Here is a 25,530-nt window from a genome sequence, read left to right on the forward strand (position 1 = left end):
GTCGAAATCGACCGCGCGTCCGTTTGCGTCGGGGGTGGCTCCAGCGGCACGACGCATTTTTTTAGGACGATGTGTGCATGCGAGACAGGTTTTGGTTCAAACCTTGTCCAATCTGAACATTGCTATTGCAGCGCCCAGGTCTACGTGCAGACTTGAGTCTTGGCGGCAAAGAGCTAGACAGGGTTTCAGCAAGAAGACTCGAGGAAACTTGGGCGCGCTAGTCATTCTTGGAAGCTGGAGTCTATGGAAAAACAGAAATGTCTGGGTGTTTGGGAATATGCCAAACAAGGAGTGTTCAGCAGCTCTCAAGCCAAATTTGCAGTGAGTTCAAGCTTTGGACTATCACTAGGAGAGGTGTTAATAGTGTTTTTGATTTGAGAGTAGGCGTAGGATAGAGGGTGGGTTGTTTGGAGACGGGTTTAAACCTCTGTCGCTGTTGTTCACAACGGCTGATAGTGCAAACTTCTTGTAACTATTTTTACTTCTGTACTATAGCATTCATCTCTTACGACTAAAACACAAAGCAAACAAAAGTAAATCCCATGTGACTTCATGCTGCATTCAAGCACAATGTTTTAACGGAGCGATCTCCTCGTTTGGATTACCCGCTTGGTGAAGAAAACTAAAGAGATCGGGATAATTATGTACTATGCAAAGTAAGAAACAAGACCGAGAGAACTAACTAGTTTAGACGGATTAAATCAAGAACATCTGGTGGAAATGAAATCCATGGCTAGCCAGATCGGTCAGCCAACAGAATCAGTTCCATGTTTCTTAGATTCGAGGGCTGCTCTGGCCGCGTACACACATGGTCGTCGATCGCGTTCTCATTCATTAGGCCGGTAGGAATCATCAAAAAATCCAAACAAGAGAAAAAATACGACGTACCTCGTGCCGGTACAAGACAAGGGATCCACCACCTGTTGGACGACTTAATTTGCCGATCCATCGGAAACATCTAACATCACGCCATGCCACGCCGCCGCCCACGTACGCCCGCGAGATCCATAACAACGCCCACGGCTCCCCTTCTTTTCCATCTCTCGATTCTTGTTCTTCAAAAAATAATGCAGCATTAGACTGAGATGTGCAGCATTAGAAGAAAACCATCAAAGGAGTGTCCAAGAGATTACCTTTTGGATCCCTCTTTGCGGCTAACCAGACGGCGACCAGATCGACAAAGAAAAAATGACGGAGTGGGCACTCTCCTCTCCTCTCCGAGCAAGAGTCTAAGTCTAAGTCGTCACACACGACGCACGCGTAAGACAGCATCCCACCTTGTATTTATAGAGTGGGGTGACACCACAAAGTTTTCGTTCAAATCTGGGCGCCACTTTTTGCCGCCAATATTTTCTGGTTTCAATTTTGGTGGTAAAATGGATGTAGAAGATGAGGAGTATTTTGGAAGAGGATGGACGGCCGTGAAGCAGATTGACACGGATTGTTCATGCGTGCGGCGTCAAACAAGACAAAACGGCCTCGCCGAGGCATGTAATTCTCCTAGTTAATGATTTGGTTGCATGCCGTGAGTGCCTATATTTGCTAGTCAATCCATATTATTAAAATCCTATAACCATGCATCGACAAAGGGCCCTCAGTTTGCATGCATGGAAACCAATTAACTTTCTCTCGGCGACATGCTAGGAATTTATTTGACCCATCAAATCCTTGTGTTGCTAGCGATTACTACGTCTGTGCTGCATGCCAAAAAAGGAGAGGTCATAGACTTTCCTTTCCACCGTAATAACCCTTTAAAAAAAGGAGGGGTCATAGAATTTCCTTTCCAAAAAAGGAGGGACGAGGAGGGACGCATGAGATGAGGGGCACGTATTTGCACGCATGAGATGAGGGGCACGTATTAATAGGGTAATCTGATTCCTAAACTTAAACTTAGGTGATTAATATACTTTCCTTCGAATCTTGGCTCTAATTTCTTTTGCTTATGTTTCAATTTTGATGAGAGGAGGGACGCATGAGATGAGGGGCACGTATTTGCGAAAAAGATGGACGGCCGTGAGTCACGGATCGGTGACATGGCATCAAACAAAACGACCGCCAAATAAGGCATGTAATTTTCCTAGTTAATGAGTTGATTCATGCATGAGACTAGCTATGGTAGTCAATGCAAATAACTAGTACACGCCTATAACCACGGACGCGGCCCTCAGTTTGTATGCATGGAAACCAATTAACTTTCTCTCCGCGACATGCTAGGAATTTATTTGGCCCATCAAATCCTTGTGTTGGTAGCAACTACTACGCCTGGGTTTGTTTTCTTCAACGCCGATAAAATATTCTTCCTTCTTCCTGTGATTAGTGTCTCTTCAATTTCATTCCATGGTAAAAGAAATGCTTCCTTTATTCCTGTGATTACTGCCTCTTCAATCCCATTCCATGATAAATTAAACACTTCCTTTCTTCTGTGATTAGGGCCTCTTCAATCCCATTCATGGTAAATGAAACGGAGAGTACCTCTCATGTGCTTTTCAACCAAAATGCGTTAGGGAGTTTATATTCAAACGTAGGCTTTTTCTTTTCTACGGGATATGCGCTCAACCGATGGAAGCAAACAAGCACCAAATTAAACTCCTTGTCTTAAATTTATCAAAATTTGGATGCATCTAGACTATCTAGCATGTAGATACAAAAAATTAATTAAATCTCAAACAAGTTTCATGAGATGGAGAAAATATTATTAAACCGACAAAAACACTTTATCTCATACTTTATTTATCAAATAACAAAATGCTTGATCAATTTTCTTTTGTATTATTTCCCTATGTGCGTTAGATATGATTTTACCCTATTAAACAATAAATGTTTTTTTTCAGTTTTAGTGAGAGGAGGGGACGAAGGAGATGAGTAGTATCTGGAAGAGGATGGGCGGCCGTGATCAAGCATTTGTTTGACCCGGATGAGATGCCGCGGATTGGTGATATGGCGTCAAACAAAACAAAACAGCCCGCCTAATCATCCTAATTAATGATTTGATTGATGGCATGCATTCTGCGAGTGGCTACGCTTGCATGATCCAGGGATCTCCAAAGATGCTATCCTTTCTCTCGTTATTGGGAAATGCTACGGTTTTGTTTGACCGAGTAATTCACATCAAATCTATTTAGGCATTTCCAAAAAAATTACACAAGTTGATCTTCACTTCTCGTCATGTGTGACTTTAAAAATAAGACATGAACCAGAGAGCGGGAGGGGGAGGGAGGGAGAAAGAGAGAGCATGGCTGGTCTTCATTTCCCGGCATGCATTACAGAAAACTAGGAAACCAAACTAGACAAGCAACGAGATACAATTATAGCCAACTCCATCTCAACTCATCGTACATATATAGTGTACTAGAAACCAATTCAGAATTTCAGATACATCTTCTCGAGAATTTAGTGCTACCAGGTTATTTTTCGGTAGCACTACAAGAATATGTCTATGTTTATCGCCCTAGTACACCTCACTAGATTGAATTTCATCTTCTCTTACAATTACAATCCATGGGTACATGTTGTAACATACAAAATGTCAGTATCACCATCTAATACCTAACCACTATTATTTATACACATGATAAAATGAAGTTCCTCAATCATTTTCCTCCTCCACATGCACTTCACCGCGTAGTTACAACCAACTGGAGGAGGGGGGCAAAATAAAAGCCTGGCTGACGGCTTCAAGCAGTGTTACCGTGCCAGAACAAGGCCAAAACTTGCAAGTGGAGAAGGGTCATGTATGGTACGAGTTGAACATGCTTGTGGTCCCAAGAATACTGAGGGTCATCACGGAATTGTAGGCCGCATGGCGTTTTGGACGAGGTCCATGACCCTGCGAAACCTTCTCTTCATCGATGTCTGCACATCAGAAAACCGTATGAATGCATATGGGCCAAATTGCTACAACATGACATACAACTAAGAAAATACCAACATACAAGTTGTTTATTGCATTGTCAAATGGCGTATAAATAAGTAATAAACGCAAGACCGTAAGGAAACATGCATCTTATGGAAAAATGGCAAATGGGGTCCACACAAACAAGAATGGGGAAAATGACAATTGGGGTGCACACAAAAAGGTCAAGGGGGAAATGACAACTAGATGAACAACTCATCAAAATTGAAGAACCTCTTACAATATCAACTAACCAAATAATGGTGCAAATGCAACAACCAAAATATATAAGTATTTTATTAGCTCAATTACTTAAGGTTTCTTGAAAATACGAAGGCATGTAAAATACAACTCTACAAATGCACAAAATAAGCTCTTAATCGATGCAATATATTTAGTCGACATAATCCAAGAAGCAAAAAGTAAACAACCATTGAACCCTCTAAGCTAAAAAAGGAAACACTTAATCAAATAATCATGGTTTACTTTTCATGTTAGAATCGAACTAAACCAAGACGCACTTTGATCTTTATACCAACCTCGAATCAAACACCTACAAATGAAGCTATGTACTCCGATTACAAAAAGGAAACACTTAATCAAATAATCATGGTTTACTTTTCATGTTAGAATCCAACTAAACCAAGACACACTTCGATCTTTATACCAACATCGGGAATCAAACAACTACACCCGTAGCTATGTACTACTAAAGCAACAATTAAAGCTTTTCAGAGCGAGTAAAACAACAAACTGTCTAGATTTTTCCCGCGCTGATCCAAGTATTCTCCAGGCCATGACAAAAAGAAATAGAACTTAGAAGGAATACCTGGAGGAGCAGGAGGAGAGGTAACTCACCGGGCAAAGCAGCAGTTGGGGAGGTAATAGCGGGACGGAGTGGTGGCCAGACGACCTTCGGCCGCATCCGCACTATATCTTCCCCGCCGTGGGAGATGTGACAACTGACTTTGTGTCGCACCAAACTCCTGCATCTGTATCTTTCACTGGGATAAGGTATAGTTGTAAAAATTATTCAAATTTTCATTAGTAAAATCATAATTAATTTAGAAAGAGTATATATTCAAAGTACCTAAGCTATGATGCTTATTCAAATTCAAATGGCCTAAACTAATTCCACCGATTGTAACGACAAGCACGTCGATCATTCGTCCTTCGAATGGCTCATTATACAAGATAGAACAAAAATACCACCATGTCGTACTTTTTATATCTTTATACAATACATTCATGCAAAGGCCATCCACCTAATTCCTACCAAACAAAATTAAAGCTTGGTACCGTGATTCTTAAGTTATAGTACACGATGAAAATTGTACAGCAAGACGAGGATAAAAAGTTGTACAGAGAAACAGAAGAAGAAACCGATAAGGTGAAATATCTTATATTATAACCGATATTTTATCTATTGTTATTATGGTCTCGCTTATAAGTATCAATGAGATAATCAGAAAGCTCCTTTATAATCACCGAATGATTCCTGCACACAATATTTTTCATACCTAAAGGAACACCTATGTTCCTCACCAAGCCTTCAATTGTTCAAAGTGCAAGCAAGATCCCGCCAAAGAAAAGAAGAAGACAAAATGGTACTACCGATTGTAACGACACTTTAACACATTCTATAGTTACGTCAAGCATACGTCCTTCGAACGGATCATTATACAAGATAGAACAAAAATACCAACATGTCGTGTTCTCTTTATATCTTTACAATACATTCATGAAGTGGCATCCACCTAATTACCACCATAAAAAACTTAAAGCTTGGTACCAGGATTCTTAAGTTCTAGTACCTGATGAAAATTGTACAAGCAAGACAAGGATGAAAAGTTGTACAGGAAAGACAAAAGAAGAAACCAATAAGGTGAAATGTCTTACAGAGTACAACCAATATTTTATTTATTGTTCATGTCAAAAGAATATATTTTATCTATTGTTATTATGGTCTATTTTTAAGTATCACGAGATAACTGTCAAGCTCCTTTATAATCACCGAATGATTCATCGACACAATATTTTTCAAGTACCTAAAAGAACACTTATGTTCCTCACAAAGCCTTCAATTGTTCAAAGTTCAAGCAAGATCCCACCGTAAAATTTATACCTAGCACTAGATTAAAGCTTGAATGTGCACGCAAGTGTGGTACACCATCAATGGTAGTGACAGTTTAACACGTTCGCCGATATCTTTACCAGATCTTCAGAGAAACTAGTTTTACCATAAGCAAGGAGGCAAGTATGCAACTAATAAAACGAATTAAATTGTTTCACGCACCACGGAGAGCTGTACATGTGGTTGAAGTGCTCAATACACACCAAAGAACCATAGTCAGGTTTCAAATGTGAAGCATAATACCGATAAGAGCATCCCCACTCGTCTCCCGACGAGCCCCCGAGCGATGATTTTCCCATCCGGACGGCGTAATTCGGCCCGGCCGCGCCCCGGTTCCTCGATTTCGTCCGGATTTGGGCCTTAATCCATCCGGCGAGCCCACGCCATCTCGGCCCCCGAGGCGCGCTGGGACTCGGGACGAAAGAATTTGGCGCGAAAGAGTCGTGTGGACCCTCGTAGTCGGCGACTAGACCGCCAAATCTGTCGATTTCCCTCCAATATGCTTGCATATCCCCATTCTCTCCCGCCGGAGTGGCGGTCTCCATACTCCTCCTCCTCTTTCTCGTCCACCACCATGCCGCCGAAGCCGAGGAAGTCGCGGGCTGTTAAGGAGCGGACGCCGGGTGTGTCCAACGCAGAGTGGGCGGCGGACGAGCTCCGGCGATGTGTCGAAACAAGCGGCGAGGCGGAGAGGAGAAGAAACTCAACGCGAAGAGGGCGGCTTTGGCGGCGGAGGACGAACAAGCGAGGAAGGTCTCCATGGCCATGAGCATGGGCCATGCTCGCGGCGGCGGCGCGCCATGTTCCCCGGCCGATGGCCCAACCAAGGTACGAGCGATTCCCCGTCGGCTTTCTCCCCGTCGGCTTTCTCCCCTTCGAGCTTCTCCTCGTCGTCGCCTGCCATGTTCCAAGAGGAGACCTACGGCCAACCGTCCAGGTTCACGCCGTCGCCGGCCGATCCCGCCTGCGGCAACCTGACCGCGGTCTCCTCGCCGGCGGTGCGCCGAGGGTCACTCCCGTTCGATGCGATGGCGGCGCCGAACGACGAGGTGATGAACGAGATGATCGACCTCGCTCCGCGGCCGCCGCTGCGAGCCCGGGGTTCTTCACGCAAGAGGAGGCGAGAGCGACGGCAACTGTCGCGGAGCGCAACCGGTGGGTGGAGGATGTGGCCGACGGAAGCCAAGCCGTCGAAGAAGAAGAAGAAGAGGAAGAACCAACCCAAGTCGAGGTCGCCGACGGCAACCCGCCGAAGGGAAAGAAGAAGAGGAAGAAGGACGCGCCGTCGGCCGCCGCTTCGACCACGGCGTCTGACACCGCCGTGCCGCACGGATCGCCGACGCCCGTTTCAGTTGTAATTTCCCTCCGATCGCCAATCTGTGGCTGATCCTTTTGCCGATCGAATTTGTAGCGGGACGACGACTTGTTTGAATTTCGACTTTGTCCGCCGAACTCTGGAAATATGGTTCTCCCCACGAATTAATTTCGTCCAATCCAGCGGTAGTTTCGTCCGGATTTCGGCATGGGGAGGCCAAACGAGTGGAGATGCTCTAACATAGTTTGTAGAAGGCAATTTAGCACAGAAAATAGGCTACCAATTGCAGGTCCACCTCCACCCATCAGCAAAAGAGAAACGGACGGGGCCGGGACAATGTACTCACTGGCGTGCAGCGGCGCAGGGGGTCAACTAGCAGCAATAGATCGGCATCTTTCTAATGGCGGCAGCGACTGCGCATCTGGAGCAACAGCGTCAGCGCCTTGTCCTTGCGATACAAGGAAAATACATCAATTAGCACCCAGGCACAGGACGATTCCAGGGGCACATCATTGACTTGCAAAACACACAAACATATGAGATTCAGAGGTTCAGAGTTGTTTCACAAAAATGTTGCATTTCTGCTCATGCAAGATTGTTGGTTCACACACAGAGTTCATGCAAGAATGTTGGTTCACGGAGAGAGGCTATGGTGGCCTGATGCTGAACATGGTAATATGAGCAGCAAAGGCCTGTGAACATTTGTTCTCTATATGTCACAATAGCATGGAGTGAGCTAACAAATAGACATTGTCACTGTTCTATTTCCACATCAGACAATCACTGCCATCAAAATATGGTTCTAATTTTTCAGTGGCCAATCAAATTAAAGATAACCATAATCTTTCCAAAATAAGAGACAGACATTCTGTACAACTTAATAGTCTGCACGCTCAAATAATAGATGTCTACATTCTTGTCAAAAGTAAGATCATGTCATACCAGACCTAGGCATTCTAACTAAAAGAGAGGGTCCACTCTAGTAAGAATAAAAATTCAAATCAAGGATTAAAAATTGAAATAGCTACGCTACCAGCCTGGCGCAACATGAAATGACAAGGGAATGTTAGATAATATGAGAGGTTTAGAACAAGAAAATTTATGTAGGAAAACTCATAGGCTCAGAACAAATATAACACACTCATGCATTTTACTGCAAATCAAATAACAGTATAAAATACAAAGATGACTATAACCAAACAAATAACTGGCTACCTACAAATATTTCACTTGCTTCTGATGCCGTGTCCACCACTAACAGCCTAAAATTCTACCGCACCTGTTTCAAAATATAAGACGTTTTGGTAGCCTGCCATAACATCTTATATTTCGGAACGAAGGTAGTAGCATAGCGGTAGGATTTAACTGTCCTCATCAAAACTGGCTACCTACAACCTTGTTGTACAACATACACCTGGACCTAATAAAGCAGTGCTCTTCTTTTCCACAAGGCTTTCTGTCAAATCTACAAAAAAAGAACTGTAGCAGAACCATCCCAGGTATAAGCTTAAACACCCGGCGAAGTTCGTGAGATCAAAAAGCAAAGCATCTAGCTTCATGAAGTCCAGCGAATTGTGACACAATTCGCTGGTTCTTATAAAAGACATTTCTCTCCAGTAGCCTAAAACCATTTGTCTCATGTAGCCTGTGAGGAGAGCCTTGGGTTTCCACCAGATGGCAGTTTTTCTTTGCAGAATTAGTCTCTAACTAGAGCCACGGTTTCCAGCAACAACGCTTTTGTGCTGCGAAATTCTGCTCAAATAAAATGTCCTTCGATCCTGGAATATCTACCATGTCAACACACATCATTTCGCTGACAGCATTCTCCAGGAAGGTGGCCTTCTATCCTAGAATATCAACCATATGGAAGCTTTTACAATAGCATGGAGTGAGCTAACAAATAGACACTGCCACTATTGTATTTCCAGATCAGACAATCAATGCCATTACTATATTTAATGTTCTACTTTTTCAGTCGATAATCAAACTTAAGACAGCCATAATCTTTCAAATATAAGAGATAGACACTCTCTACAACTTAACCGCCCGCCCGCTCAAATAATAGATGGATACATGCTTGCCAAAAGAAAGATCATGCCATAGCCAACCTAGGCATTCTAACTAAAAAAAAGAGTCCACTCTAGTAAGAATGAAAATATGAAACAAGGACGTTAAAATTTGAAACCGCTAAGCTAGCAACCTGGAGCAACGTATGTAATGTTAGATATTACGAGATGTTTAGAACTAGCAAATTTATGTAGGAAAACTCAGAGGCTCGAAACAAATATAACACACATATGCATTCGACTGGCAAATCAAATAACAGTATAAAATACAAAGATGGCTATAAACAAACAAATAATTCGCTACCTACAGATTTCACTTGCTTCTGATATCGTGACCACCACTAACAACCTAAAATTCTTCTACTTCTTTCAAAATATAAGATGTTTTGGTAGCCTACCATAACATCTTATATTTTGGAATATAAGTAGTAGCATAGTTGTAGGATTTATAGGTATACCTAATACTACTGCCGCTCATCAAAACTGGCTACCTACAACCTTGTTGAACAACATACACCTGAACCTGAGAAAGTAGTACCCTTGTTTTCCACAGGGTTCACTGCCAAATCTACCAAAATGAAACTCTAGCAGAACCATCCCAGATTTAAGTCCAGCAAATTTCCTCAAAATTCGTTGGTGTTTAGAAAACCATTTGTGTCTAGTAGCCCGCAAGGAGAGCCTTGGTAGTCCACCAGAAGGCAGTTTTGCTTTGCAAAATTAGTCTCTAACTCAAAGACCTGGTGTCCAGATACATCGTAATTCACATTGTTTTACAATATCCAGATGATTATGAGCCAGAAGTTGCTTTGTTCAATTAATTAGCACGTGAAAGTAGAACCTTGACGCGTAGATACCAACCATAACCAAAGTTCTAAACCTACCTCAATGGAGAACTGTAGTTCTACGGTATCGCATAATGTTGACCTGTACTCCGCCTAAATACAAAAAATAAACACTCAGAATAGTCTACCAAAAGAAGTGTTCAAAACCATTAATATTCATAACTCAAAATTAAGTTTGATCAAGACGTCAGTGCCTTCTACTCTAGTATGCCAACAGAGGTACCTAAATTTCGCGCATAGGAGGAAAGCATGAAGTGGATCCTTGGGTAGGGCACCATATTGGTTTGGAAGTCATTGACATCAACACTCAGAACACCATCAAGCCTCGGAGGAGAAGCCAATGATGATATGACCTGCATATTAGTTTAACGCAGTTAATAAGAGGGAAAGAAAATATTACATGATACTCCAGCATTCACCATACATAAAACATGTACTAGAAAGAACCAGGCTTATACCTGAGACACAAGCATGTTCAAGTTGGTTAGGTTGAGTGCTCAATATCAAGGTACCAGGGGAATATGGCATAGATGGTAGACTAAATAAACAACTCAAATCAAGACACATTGACACTACATGATGGGGGACAGTAGTGAGAATAAAACAGAAATAAAATCCACTAGTAGCTTCTACACTCTTCTACTGTTGTCTTGGTATTTTGGTCTTTTAGTCATATGTATTGTAGTAGTTTCTAGAGTGTTCTAGTGTGAGGTTTATCCATGTTTGTGTCTGCTTCCCTAGTTTTAAGTAGTATATCATCCAGAACCATCTAGCTATAAGTAGAGAAAGTAGTGGAGGTTCATGAGGCCTATAAATAGAGGTCCTCCTCTAGCTATGGAACTCAGATTATGTACCCACTACCTATCAAATGATGGAACCTTGTGTTCTTGTCTAAGATCTTGGATTAGATTTGTGTTGAGAGTTTGGATTAAACTCTTGACAGCCCCGCCCCTAGAGAGATATCTAGCGCAGCACGTTGAAGCGGTTCCTTCAACATTTGTGTTGTCCACGTTGTAGCAACACGGTGGACTTTTTCCTCCACAATATTGTGCTGCTTCACTACAGAAACACAAAATGCCCAAACAAAACCAAGGGCATTCAAAGCCAAATTTATAATCTGCATCTAATTACTTCATACTACCAAATACAGCACTAGTACGGAGCTCACCATAACCATGTGACAACTTCATAAGTTGTGTCGGTACTACTGCAATTTGTAACAAAAATAAGGGGGGAATCTACAGGATCTGATGGTATAACACAAAAAATAAGGGGGGAATCTACAGGATCTGATGGTATAGAGCTTAATATACACAGAGAAAAGGAAGATTTCACGGTGGGAATAAACCTTGCCGGCTGCCGGTGAGCTTCACATGGACATCCTTGTCGACGAACTTGGCCAGGTCAAATGCAGTCTCCCTGTGTGCTACCTGGACAAAAAAGTGAAGAAAAACAAAACAAGCTTGCATCAATCACCAACGCATCACACAAACGAATCAGCCAACATCCCAGGAAAAGCCAAGCTTACCATCTCAATCGATGCAACTCAACCAAATTCTTCATATCTACCAGATCTCGCATCAAAGATGTGATTCTAGGGAAAACCTGACTGGTTATTGCAATTCATTGTTAACATCAGGTGTTATACGCCCTCTCACAAAAAATGGTATGGTCGGAACCAAAGTTAAGAAGGTAGCAAGCATAGAGCATAAAAGGCAATTATGATATGCACACAATAAAGCATGAGAGTGCACAAAAGCATGTGCCCAGGAGTTATAGCATGGAATGGACTCACTAGTAATGACACATGCCATTCATATTCTGCAAATTTTAAGATGGTTTGCAGAAAATTTTAAACACCTTCACATTACAGAAAACGACATGAAGTTGGTTGACAGAAAATTTACGATCACTCTTTCTCTCATTTTCTCTCATTAAGAGATGGTTGACAGAAAAGAAAAAAAAAACTACATTGAGGTGAAGTTGGTTGACAGAATAATTAACCATATATTAACAAGGACAAATAATTCAATCTTTTGAGAAACAAATTAACCATGCGTAGTTTCTTGATCTAAAACAAGTCAATATACTCTCATGAAATCAGCAAGTACGACAAATCTTTTAATTTGCAATTTGAGGTGAAATGCTTCTTGATGCAAGACTGGAGATCATACCACCAATCGAAGAAGGGCACAACCAATATATCTTCACAGGTAAATATAATCCAACTTACTCCATTGACAACATCTGCTCCCAAGTTAGTTGCTCAATTAGTAATAAAATATAGAAGGTTAATATCACTAATTATGTTCTCTGTTTTGAATCTTGACAAATGGCTGAATGTGTAATATGGAACATACATGAAAAGAAATAAAATATTAAGGATACAAAGAAGTAACATGAACCATAGTGTGCCCATTAATCATTCAAATATTCGGTCTGTAATACTTGATTTACTATAAACACAATTTAACAGTGCTAGCCAGCAATCGTTGAAAGAATGTACCAAAAAATATTCAGTCAAATAATTATTTCTTATGTTTAAATAAATGGTTCTCGTGACTGAGTTAGTGGCACAACATAATTCGAACTCCGCAAAGCCCTCTCTGAACATATAGGCCTATACAGGGGAAAAAACACGATGTAGCTAACACAAAGGAAGCTAACAGCCTAACTCTAGAACAACATTAAGAAAGTAGGTACCATGGTGAACAATAGATAGGTTTCACCTTCTACTCTGCCACTTAAACTGAGACCTAATTAATAGGTTGTTCCTGAACACTTGATCATTAAATAGCTCAAAATGGTATATGCCATATGGTTATAAATTGGAACCAATTATGCATTCAACACTTGATCATTGGATATGTGACATATGCTAAAAAAACTCAAGCACACCCCAAAATGGGTTACATACTTACATGTATTATAAGAAGTTGAAAACGACACAAAGTACAATCAGCAGAGCAGAAATAACAACTAAAACCAGTGCTAACAAAAGTTAGAAGAAAACTAGTAGATAGACTGGGAAAGCTAAGAAAAGCAGGAAGCACCAACGAGGCTTGCATGTAGTAGTACTTTTCATGCCTATATAATGCTTTTGCAATTCTAATGTTGCTAGCAATTCGCTACATGATACGAAATCACTGAATACTAGTACATTTACTTTGAGAAGATTTACATCATGCATGTATACTAGGAATGAGCCGAAATCATGACTTGAGAACCTCTGCTGGCATACACGTATCTCTGCAGAAGTTCTAACACCTTTGACTAGAAAACTAAAACGTCTCACTAACACATAGAAGCAGTGCCAGACAGTACAACACACACTGCCAACACACAAGATTAAAAAAAGGAATAATTTCAGAATTCAAGATGAGTAATTCAATGCACAATTCATTTCGTTATGTCTACGAAATGATCCACCATCAAGATGTCAACATTTTTTACATCAAGTTCGTTAGAAGTATCGGAATCACCTGCAAGGGTGCACCATTCCTCACGTTCACGCACCGAGCCCTCTTCCTGGTCATCACCTGCGAGATGTACCCGCTGCCAATCTGGCTAGTCGCCCTCCTCCGAGACAGTCCACCGTCCACTCCAACGGCTGCCCAAGAAAGAATGCAAGAGAATCAATAAAAATATTAGGTTTAAAATTTCTAGTGCATTTCATGGACAGTTCAGAGTAACCCAACAGACAATGCCGCATACAAACCAAGCATATATGGACCAACAACAAACATCATTTCAGTCCAACCATTTATTAGGAAAAAACTAGCATTACGAGAGCATATTCCCCAAATAAGAACAATGTTTCATGATTTATAGCAGAATTAACCAGCTAGTATGTCTTCAAGAGTTTCCGGTAGTATTTGCTCACCTAGATATTAGAGTTGCTGCATGCATCAGTGCGTAGAACGGCTATAATTGTAATTCTTCTCACAAGAAACAAAACAAAATAAATAATGACCTGGGTGTATAGCTACATGTCAAGATAAAATCTTTTGTTCTTTCTTTCTCAAAATTGTTCTCTTCCTGCTCAAATACTTAACTAAAGGATTCTATTACAGAAAAGCTTCCACTTCATCAAGACTCGAGTGGCAGTTATGGAATATACATGAAAACAAAGGAAAGATTAAGGATACAAAGAAGTAACATGATAACATCTGCTCCCAAGTTAGTTGCTCGATTAGGAATAAAATATAGAAGGTTAATATCACTGAATATGTTCTCTGTTTTGAATCTTGACAAATAGCTGAATGTGTAATAAGTAACATACATGAAAACAAATGAAAGATTAAGGATACAAAAAATTAACATGAACCATAGTGGTCCATTAACCATTCAAAGATTGGTCTGTAAAACTTGATTTATTATAAACACAATTTGATAGTGCTAGGTAGCAATCCTTGAAAGAATGCACCCACAAATATTCAGTGAAATATTTATTTATTATGTTTAAATAAATGGTTCCCATGAGTGAGTTAGTGGCACAACATAATTTGAACTCCGCAAATCCCTATTAGAACCTATAGGCCTATACAGGAAAAAAACACGATGCAGCTACTGAACACAAATGCAGCTAACAGCCTAATTCCAGAACAACATTAAGAAAGTAGGCACCATGGTGAACAATAGATAGGTTTCACCTTCTGCCCTGCCACTTAAACTGAGACCGATCATTAAAATAGCTCAAAATGGTATATGCCTGACATATGCTTATAAATTGGAACCAATTATGCATTCAACACTTGATCATTGGATATGTGACATGCTAAAAAATTCTCAAACACGCCCCAAAATATGTCACATGTATTATAAGCAGTTGAAAACAACACAAAGTACAATCAGCAGAGCGGAAACAACTAAAACTATAGCCAATGCTAACAAAAGTTAGTAGAAGAAAACTAGTAGATAGACTGGGAAAGCAAAGAAAAGCAAGAAGCAAAAACTCTGTAGTAGTTCTTTTCATGCCTATATAATGCTTTAGCAATTCCAATGTTGCCAGCAATTCGCTACCTGATACAAAACCACTAAATACTAGTATATTTACTTTGACAGGATTTACATCATGCATGTATACTAGGAATGAGCTGAAATCATGACTTGATAACCTCTGCTAGTGCTAGCATACACGTACCTCTGCAGAATTTCTAACACCTCTAGCTCAAAAACTAAAACCGTAAAACGTCTCACTGACACATAGAAGCAATGCCAGACAATACAACACACTCTGCCAATACACACGATCAAAAAGAAGAAGAATTTCAGAATTCAAGATGAGTAATTCAATGCACAATTCCGTTTTTTATGTCTACATAAGAAATGATCCACCATCAAGATGTCAACAATTTTGAAAGCAAGTTCATTAGAAGCATCGGAATCACCTGCAAGGGTGTGACATTCATCACGTTCACACACTAAGCCCTCTTCCAATATGGCGAGGCGCCTTGCTCCGAGACACTCCAATGGCTGCCCAAGAAAGAATGCAAGAGAATCAATAAAAAATATTTGGTTTAAAATTTTCCAGTGCATTGCATAGACAGTTCAGAGCTTGGTCTGCTAAATAATAGCGGAAAGATTTGTATTTTTGTACCCCAATGAACATTTCCACGATACATAGATAGAGACCAAGCATATATGGACCAACAACAAAAATAAGTTCATGCTAACATTTATTAGGAAAAAGCTAGCATTAAGAGAGAACAATGTTTCATGATTTATAGCAGAATGAACCATCTAGTATATCTTCAAGAGTTTCAGCTAGTATTTCCTCATTTGGATATTATAGTTCCTGCATGCATAAGTGAGCAACCAAACGTGAACAACTATAATTGTAGTTCTGCTCACAAGAAACAAAATAAAATAAATAATAATCTGAGTGTTCAACTACATGTCAAGATAAATCTTTTGTTCTTTCTTTCTCAAATTCTTCTCTTCCTGCTAAATTATACTTAATTAAAGGATTCTATCTCTTTACTTCGTTTGGCTTCCTACAGGACCCAAGGACCAACTGCAACTAGAAACATAGAATCTAAGAGCATATTCAGCTAAAAAATGCACCGTTAAATTCCTACATTACTGTAGAAAATGATGATCGAGGTATACAAAACAACAGATTGAAAATGAGATGTGCTTTTTTGAGACATGAATTTCAGAAATCTCCCTGTGACTGCATGAATATTGTGGAACAGAGCAACATTAGTCAGTTGTTTGCTTGATTTGCAGTTTCAATTGGTAGAAGAAATATTCATATCACCTCCCTGTATACAGGTGGACTGAATCAGGAGAACAAATTGGATCTGTAAGAAATTAGAAGACTCCTATTTGTTTGGACTTTAGGTAAAAAGCTGATTTCGTTTGTTGTTTGCTTATTTCCTCAAATATTACGCCTAATGTGTCAGGTAAAAAGCAAGTTATGGAAATGTTTTTGCTCCTGTGCTATTAGAGAAATGTCTATAATTGTATAATGTAGCCTAGCACTTGAGAGTTAAGAGTTGATCAGTCAGCGAATTTGTGGAAGCTAGTAGTAGTACTACATAACTCAATGGAGATTACATATATGCGTCAGTTTGCTTGACACCATAATAGAAGCTTCTTTCCTCTCTTGATTAGCACACAAATCACCTACACTTGCATTGACACAGTAAGGCAAAGCAAGCAAAGCGAGGATTGGTCTCACCTGCAGACAGACGGTGGCCTCACATGGCCAGCGACGCGGGCCATGATAAAGCCACGAAGCAGTCCATGCCAACCGGGGAGTCGCGCCGGCAATATCGACGGACAAGCCTATGTCCCCTCCTCAGAGGAGACACCTGGGTCTTGGGTCTTGCAGCGCGTGGAGGAAGGCGGCATGAGAAGCCCTCCATGGCTCGCGTAGCCGCCGTCCCGTCCTGGTGTCCGGCATGCAGCGTCCTCCCATCTGCATCGGCAACACACGCGACACGGTCTGGCGAGCTCGACGGAGTGCCGCGAACTAACCAACCGATGCACGCGTGCACCGGCTATAAATCCACCCGCGCCGCCACAGGTTCGTCGCTGAAGGATCTGGGCCTGGAGCCACGTTGCAGGGTTCGGCGGCGCCAACAAGACGAGATGAATTTCAGTCCCTGTGACTGCATGAATATTGTGGAACAGAGCAACATTAGTCAGTTGTTTGCTTGATTTGCAGTGTCAATTGGTGGAAGAAATATTTATATCACTTCCCTGTATACAGATGACTGAATCAAGAGAATAAATTGGATATGGAACAAATTAGAAGACTCCTATTTGTTTGGACTCTAGGTACTAATAAAAGCTGATTCTGTTAGCTCTTTCCTTATTTCCTCAAATATTACGCCTCATACGTATGGTAAGAAGCAAGTACTAAACATGTTTTTGCTCCTGGACTAAAGAGAAATGTCGATAATTGTATAGTGTATCCTAGTACTTAAGAGTTAAGATTTGATCAATACGCAAATTTGTGGAAGCTAGTAGTAGTGCAGAACTCAATGGAGATTACATATATGCGTCACTGCATGCGTCAGTTTGCTTGACACCACAACACAGCTTCTTTCCTCTCTCGATTAGCACACAAATCCTATCCACTTGAATTGACACAGCAAGGCAAAGCAGAGCGAGGATTGGTCTCACCTGCAGACATACGGTGGCCTCACGTGGCGGGCGGCACAGGCAACAGGAAAGCCGCGAAGCAGTCCATGTCAACCGGGAGCCGCGCCGGAAATGCCGACGGACAAGCCTCTATCCCCTCCACAGAGGAGATGCATTGGTCTTGGGTCTTCCTGCAAAACTATTTAATTAAAGGATTATATCTCTTTACTTGAAACATTTAATCTCACTCCATAATCAGCTCAGAACTGGACAGTCAAATTCCTGCATAATTGTACAAAATGATGATCGAGACGTACAAACTACAAACTAAAAACGAGATGTGTTGTTGCCACACATGAATTTCAGGCATCTCCCGGTGACTGCATAAAAATTGTGGAACAGAGCAACATTAGTCAGTTGTTTGCCTGATTTGGATTTTCGATTTGTACAAGAAATACTCAAAACACCTCCCTATATACAAGTGATTGAATCAGGAGTAAAGATTAGAAGGCTCCTATTTGTTTGGACTTTAGGTACTAACAGTTGATTTAGTCAGCTGTTTGCTTATTTACTCAATTATTACGCCTCATCAGCCTGTTAGAAGACGGTTATATATGGATATGTTTTTGCTCCTGGATTATTGGAGAAATGTCGATGATTGTATATTGTAGCCTACTACTTGAGATTTCAGTGTTGATCAATCAGAAAATTTGTGGAAGCTAGTACTAGTAGATAACTCAAAGGAGAATCCATATATCTGTCAGTTTCCCAGACACCACAATACTAGCTTCTTTCCTCTCTTGATTAGCACACAAAGCACCTCCACTTGCAATGACACAGTAAGGAAAAGCAGAGCGGAGCGACAACTGTTCTCACCTGCGGACAAACGGTGGCATGAGCGCACACCCAACTGCATCGGCCACGCGCGCGACGCGGTCTGGCGATCTCGACGGAGCGCCGAGCACGAACCAACCGATGCACGCGCGCACCGGCGAGAAAGCCAACCGCGCCGCCACGGGTTCGTCGCCTGGCCTGGAGCCACATTGAAGGGGTCCGGCGGCGCCAACAAGATGGGGTAAATCCGCGGCATGGAATCGGTGGAGGACGAGGATGTGGTGCCGGGGCGGTGTTGAGCAGCGCGAGGACTCGCCGGAGCTGGCCGGGATCTGCCCTTGGCGGAGGATATCGGGAGGCGTGATGGGAGGAGAAAGGACGTGAGGCGCGGTGAGTGATGATGGCTCTGCCTGCGGGCGTGAAGGGCTGAATTACTGGTGAATTTTGGGGCTGAATTACTGGTGAATTTTGGGGCTGAATTGATGGTGAATTTTGGGCCCGAATGTGCCGCTCGGGCCAAAACCAATTATTGGCTTTCCAGTCACCAGTGCAAAACTTAGTTGGACCCTGTGTCCATGTGTGCCTACCACCAAGACTTCTAAAAAAAAAGCTGGAAGATTAAACCATGTGCAAAGATGCGAAAACTCTAGAAAAAAGGCCGACCTCTTTCAAGGGAAGCCTCTTGCTCCGCGCGATATGTGGGTGAACGTGGGGCGCGGAAATTGTCGGTGGACTGCCTCCGCGCGCGACACGTGTTGCGTTCTGGCGCGTTTGCGAACCGTCCTCTTCTCGTAACGGGCCCGCACCGCACTTAACGGTTTTACGGCGACCCAATTCGCTTTTGCCTTTATCCCCGTTTTTTCCTTGTTCTTCTTTCGTGTCTCCTTTCTTCGTGGGTTCTCGCTGTTTCTGCTCGTCGTCTCGTCGTCGGCGCTGCTGTTTTCTTTTTCTCCGTTGCTGTCGACGACCTACCGCAACTCGTCGTGGGCGGATGTTTTTCCTGCTCTAGTGGTAAGCGTCGTCGCGAGTTTCTGCCTGATGTATTAAAGAGATCAAGAAACTAAACTGTATTTGTTTTGAAGTCAAATGTACGGGACGTGCTCGCCGCCATTGGTGCAAACTTGTGGTATGAAACTCAAGTCGTGCGGGCAGGTCATGCACCACCTTTTGCACATATTTATGTAGTTAGCGATCTTGCTCAGCTAGTTCAGTAATACAAGTTGTTTTTCTAGTTTAAAAAAAAGTTGTTGAGTAGTTATAGGAGTACAAACGTTGACAAAGGGGGAAGAGTCCCTCCTTTAATTGCCCATTGTTACAAAGGATGGTACCTCTCCGCAAATTAACGGTAACATAACCCTAGCAAAGCCCACGCGAGCGGACTTGAACGCGGGTGGGCGGATTTAGCAACTTGACCTCCAACCACTAAGCTACATGCATGGATATGCATATGTGTGCCTCACAATGGTATCATGCATGCTGCGTATACTACCGTACCGTATTTCCTTATCTTGTAAATTGGGCTCTCGGTCGCAAGGCCAATGCGTTAGCCAAGAGACGAGAGGCGAGTCACGACGACACAGTGCCGAATCCTAGCATCGGCATCTCGCCTTGCCAACGTGTCAAGAGTCACGCACTGGATTGGTGAAAGATCAGAGGTAGAAACTTATGGGTGGAACCACGCCAAGCCGAGAGATGACCTACTGCACGGTCTAGAGGGATGGTTGGGGCATACCATCGATGTTGGTGGTGGTGGCAGTGAAGGGAGGGTACATTGACGTGGCTAGAAGATGCCCTAATGGGCCTGGGCCGGAAAATGTGTGTTGCTCGGGTGGCGTCGGTGAGTCTAGGCCGATTTTTTGGCAGCAGAGTGGACAAGGACATTGCGATTTTCTCGATGGAAGGTGCTTGTATAGTATAGGTAGGAATCAACCGCCGTGGACTTCCTTCATGTCCGAGCGCCATCTAGCTATCCCTGATACTTTGTCCCTTACATATATTGTGTTATATAAATAATCATATGAATGATACATTCTAATTCAAATTGATATTTTATGCTTAGAAAAATATAGTCCTTATTGATTCATGTACGAAACAACCCCAAGATTCTATCTCAACGGGTGCGTTGGCTAGTGGAGCTCGGTGGTCGGTCGAGTGGAATCGATGTTGGCGTCGACTAGACAATACACAATGAGATAGCAGTTTAATTAATATTTTGGGGTTCCACCTTGAGTGAGAATAGATGTGGTTAAGGATGAAACCTACCATATAAATTTGTTGTGTTAAAATAAAAAATAAAAAATAAAAATAATGCAAACACCCTAAGCGATATTGCATAGCCTAGAGAAGTTGGGTATTGGAAGGGAATTGAGTCAATCGACCATGGCGTCGGCCGGCGATGAAGAATTGGCAGGTGTAAGTGCCAATATCCTATGGTGAGGAGGCGAAGTAAAATGACAGTGGCATTGTTCAGGAGTAATATTTTATGTTCGGGAAAATATACTTTCTATTATTTCATGTATGATGCAACTTTTTTTGCGAAACACAACATATGATGAAACTATCCAATGTACTATCACAACTGTTGTGCCATCTAGACTGCTAGAGGAGCTCAGTGGTGGAGTGGAATTGGCAATGGCCTTGACTAGACAGTAAATACATTATGAGACATTGGTTCAATTAATTTGTGATTCCACGTACCCTCACTTTTTAAGTTATTTTGGGCTTGCAATGTTGAAAGAAAGTTTCCTTTCCTAAATATCCGCGCTCTAGTTATTTTCGTAATTACTTTCCTACAACCAGGCAGTTGATTGGAGACTGGCCAATAGAACAACCACTCGGGTGGTCCCCTATAATCCCGTCCGGAATAAATTCCCTGATTGCTCTTCCCTATTAATTCTCACAGTTGATTAGGCAGCAAAACAAACTACCGAGTAAATCATCTTAATTTTAGGCACGATTTAAATTCTACCGATGCCTCACCATATTTTCTATAGCAACAATTAATTTTTTCTTGGTCTACGGGATTTGGCTCTCGACCTTCCAAACCTGAATTTATTGGGCATTTCCCGCCTCAAAATTGAATCGGACTCACATCTACTGGTTCAGCAATAAGCAAAGACGAAGGCAAAGTATCGGGTGTCCATTCCTAGTGGTGCCCTAAAGAGATCAAGAAGTCTATCTTCCTAAACATTATTTGTTTTGAAGTCAATTATTGCCCAAGGGCTTGTAATAATGTACCGGACGTGCTCGCCGCCTTTGGTGCAAACTGGCTGTATGAACCCCAAGTCGTGTGGGCAGGTCATGCACCACCTTTTGCATAGATTTATGTAGTTAGCGATCTTGCTGAGCTAGTTCAGTCTGAGGTTGTTTTCTAAAAAAGAGTTGTTGAGTAGTTGTAGGAGTACAAACGTTGACAAAGGGGGATGAGACCCTGCTTTAGCTGTCCATTGTTAGAAAGGATGAGACCTCTTCGCGAATCAACACATATATTACCCTAGGGGAGTCGCCACGCGCTTACTCGAACGTCGGGTTAGCACCTTGAACTCCATCCACTGACCTAGCCATTGACTGGTTGCAGACGTACATGCATGGATATGCATCCATGTTCCTCACAGTGGTATCGTGCATGTTGTGTATACTACCGTACCGTATTTCTGTATCTAGTCGATCTAGGCAAGATTAGTAAATGGGGTTCTTGGTCGCAAGGCCAAGACGCTAGCCGAGAGGCGGATGGCGTGCACGATGGTGTCCATAGGTGAGCCACGACGACATTGTGCCGATGCCCAACATCGCCATCTCGCCAGGCCAATGTGTCAAGAGCCACACATTGGATTGGTGATATATAGAGCAAAGGTAGAAACTTAGGGGTGGAAGCACACCAAGCCGAGATATGACCTATTTCCTGGTCTAGATGGATGGTTGGGGCATACCATCGATGCTGATGGTTGCGACGGTGAAGGGATGGCACACTGATGTTGTGGGAAGATATTGACAAGGTATCAACTTGTCAATGCCTATGGATTGTAGGCTAGGGTTTAGTTGGAAGTAGAGGGTAAGTAGATCTCGAAGGTTTCAGCCGAAAAGTACTCGACGATTGTGAAGACTAGGGTTTGTAGACAATGATTCGATTATCTCTTCGTCCCTCGACTCCCCCTTTATATAGGAGGTGGAGCCGAGGGATTCGTGCTATACAAGTTACAGAGTTCGGGACGGTTTCTAACTCATCCCGCGATTACAAATAACACTTCCTATTACAACTCTTAACTTTCCTTAATATATCTTGGGCTCCCGAATCTTCTTATTCTTCGAGTAGTGGGCCTTCAGTAAACCCCGGGTACTATCTTCGGCAGGCCCATTTGGGATGCCTATATCAGTAGCCCCCGAGATTTTGCTTGAATCGAAGAGTCAGGGAAAATCTCCACTGTTTATTTTTATTCGAAAGCTTTAACCTTTTTATACTTCTTCACATAAAATTCTATATTGTACAGGGATAATGGTAGTTGGGGCTAGTTCATCTGACGGATCAGGTACTAGTTAACTGCTCTAGTGGCAATCCGCAAAAACCTACTTCAAGATCACGTCCCTGGACATGATCTCGGGATACTGGTGTAAACTTCGACAGGTGCCGCTTAAGGTCTTACCATTCTGTCGAGTCCCAGTCAAATTTATCGGGTACCTAACGCGTCCGTTAGGATTTTTCTTCGTATCTGTTGATATGGATAAAAGTAGCAGAGCGCAGTCTTTGGCGATGCCACGCCCAGCAGAACGGATCTGGGGTCTTACCTTCGCAAATTTGCGGCATTCAGAAATTGATCGCAACTTTGGCGTTCTGAGAATATATTGTCGAGTGCTTTTCCGGCTGTTGGAATGGCACATTTATCGAGTCAAATATGACTTATATTGCTTTCCCGATGGGAGTATATGTAGAGTTAATTATAACTCGAAATATACTCTCTTGCTTTTCTATCTTTTATTTTTGAACTTCATCGGGTACGCGAACAAATGCGTTCCGATGGGAGTAGCCCCCGAGGCTACAGCCAAGAACTTGTGCTTGGTTGTAGGCTCAACATTTTAGTCCACCTTGTCACTATATTGTCATTATGTTCCAATATGATCTTCTTTTTATCTCTCGGGTGCGCGAACAGCGCTCCCGATGGGAGTAGCCCCCGAGGCTACAGCCAAGAACTTGTGCTTGGTTGTAGGCTCCCGCAATTTCTATACTACCATACTCGAAATTTTACTTTTTGTCGAAGTAGCCCCCGAGCATTTGGGCAAAAACTTGTATTTGATCAAAGGCTCCCGAAGTATTCAAATAACTCCTCCTGTCGCCAATCTTCTTTTATTTTCTTGTCGGCATGCTTCCTTAATCAAATTTACTTCATCTCTGTATAATAGTCCAGAAATTTCTGCCCTGTGGGTCCATTGCTTCTACCACGTTGACACGTCGTGCAAGTGGGGGACACACGTCCTCCGCTTTTCCTGGCGCACGTACGGTAACGCTTATCTCAGTAAAAATACCTTTTTACCCTTTTATCTAGAAGATTTGTTGTCACCACACGATTTCTTCATCCAACGGTGCATTGCTTCACCCGATTCTTATATAAACCTTTCTTCAACCTCCGTTCACTCCCTCGCTTGCGCCGCACATCTGTTCCTCTTCGCAAAGCTTCCCCCTGCGCCCAACTCTCTCTCGATCTTCCGCACTCACGAACATTGCTTTGCCCATTGCCGTTGATGCCACCGCGTACGCGACTCACTCGCCACAAGACTCCGTAATCCAAGATGGCCGCCGAAGATCTTGAGTGGGAGAGATCTAAAATCTCCAACCAGGACGTCAACACTCTGAAGAGGCTTGGCCTCATGAAGAAGGAAGACGCCATCCGCTTTCCCAGCGAAGAAAGCTACCCCAACCCTCCAATGGAGTATCGGGTTAGTTTCGTTGATCACCTCATCCGCGGCCTTTGGGCCCCAATTCACGATTTCCTCCGCGGGCTTCTTTTTGTTTACGGGATTCAACTGCACCAGTTGACCCCCAATTCCATCCTTCACATTTCCATTTTTATCACACTTTGCGAATGCTTCCTCGGAATCCCTCCTAATTGGGCTCTGTGGAAACGCATTTTCTGCCTCCGCCGCAATGGCTCCCACAACGCCACCTATAACATAGGCGGCGTTGTTATCTGTGTCCGAACTGATGTCGATTACTTCGACGTCAAATTTCCTGATTCTGTCCAAGGATGGCGCAAAAGGTGGCTCTACATTCACGAAGAAAGCGCCAACTCTATTGAACACAACATATATCCTTTCGACGGAAGTGCCAAAATTCAGCGCCGCCGCTCCTGAGATGCCGAAGCTTCCGATGAAGAGAAAAAGGCGATAGAGGCACTCATGTCTCGTATTCATCAGCTTCAAAACACTCGAGGCAAAGAGCTGTCTGGTGTTCAAATCACTGCCTACTTTCTTAGGATTAGAGTGCAGCCTCTTCAAAGCTCGCAAAAATCCCCTTTGGATGTATTCGGTGAAAACGACGCCAATAGAATCTCCGTTGATCTTTCTGCAAAGGACTTGGAGAAATTGATTCGAAGAGTTTCCCGCCTGGCCAAGAAGGATCCTATTCCCTCCTCTTGTCGCGTGGAACCATACAGCTCCGCCAATCCTCTCCCCGAGGTATTTTGTCTTCTCGAGTTTCTATCTTGTTCCGAATTTTCCCTGCATCTCATTGTATTGGTATCGCTCTAATTTTTCGTTTGTCGCTATTTTCTTACAGAACCATCCTACTATGACTTCCCTTCCTCCTCTTCCTGAAGATGGAGAAGTCGAAGAACAGGCTATCGTTGCCGAATACATCCAAGGTT

The 25,530-nt window shown here is 42.6% G+C and overlaps 1 long non-coding RNA gene across 9 annotated transcripts in view; it reads right to left on the minus strand.

Moving 5' to 3' along the window:
* LOC127314816 (uncharacterized) overlaps positions 1-19,121 on the minus strand; it is a 32,604-nt gene extending 13,483 nt beyond the window's left edge. The window contains exons 1-11 of one of the 9 annotated variants that reach the window (XR_011747987.1): positions 18,719-19,120; positions 18,160-18,222; positions 17,885-18,041; positions 16,935-17,367; positions 15,640-15,724; positions 13,732-13,859; positions 12,424-12,496; positions 11,778-11,858; positions 11,598-11,679; positions 10,473-10,602; positions 7,688-10,342 (exon numbers count right to left, since the gene is read on the minus strand). This is a non-coding gene — a long non-coding RNA (uncharacterized lncRNA). Of the gene's footprint in view, positions 1-7,687; positions 10,343-10,472; positions 10,603-11,597; positions 11,680-11,777; positions 11,859-12,423; positions 12,497-13,731; positions 13,860-15,639; positions 15,725-16,934; positions 17,368-17,884; positions 18,042-18,159; positions 18,223-18,718 lie in introns of all 9 variants that reach the window. The other 8 variants (XR_011747989.1, XR_007859930.2, XR_011747990.1 and 5 more) reach the window with 8 other exon arrangements.
* Between the last annotated feature and the right edge of the window lie 6,409 nt (positions 19,122-25,530).

This window comes from Lolium perenne, chromosome 7 (assembly GCF_019359855.2).
Source record: "Lolium perenne isolate Kyuss_39 chromosome 7, Kyuss_2.0, whole genome shotgun sequence".
NCBI lineage: Eukaryota > Viridiplantae > Streptophyta > Magnoliopsida > Poales > Poaceae > Lolium > Lolium perenne.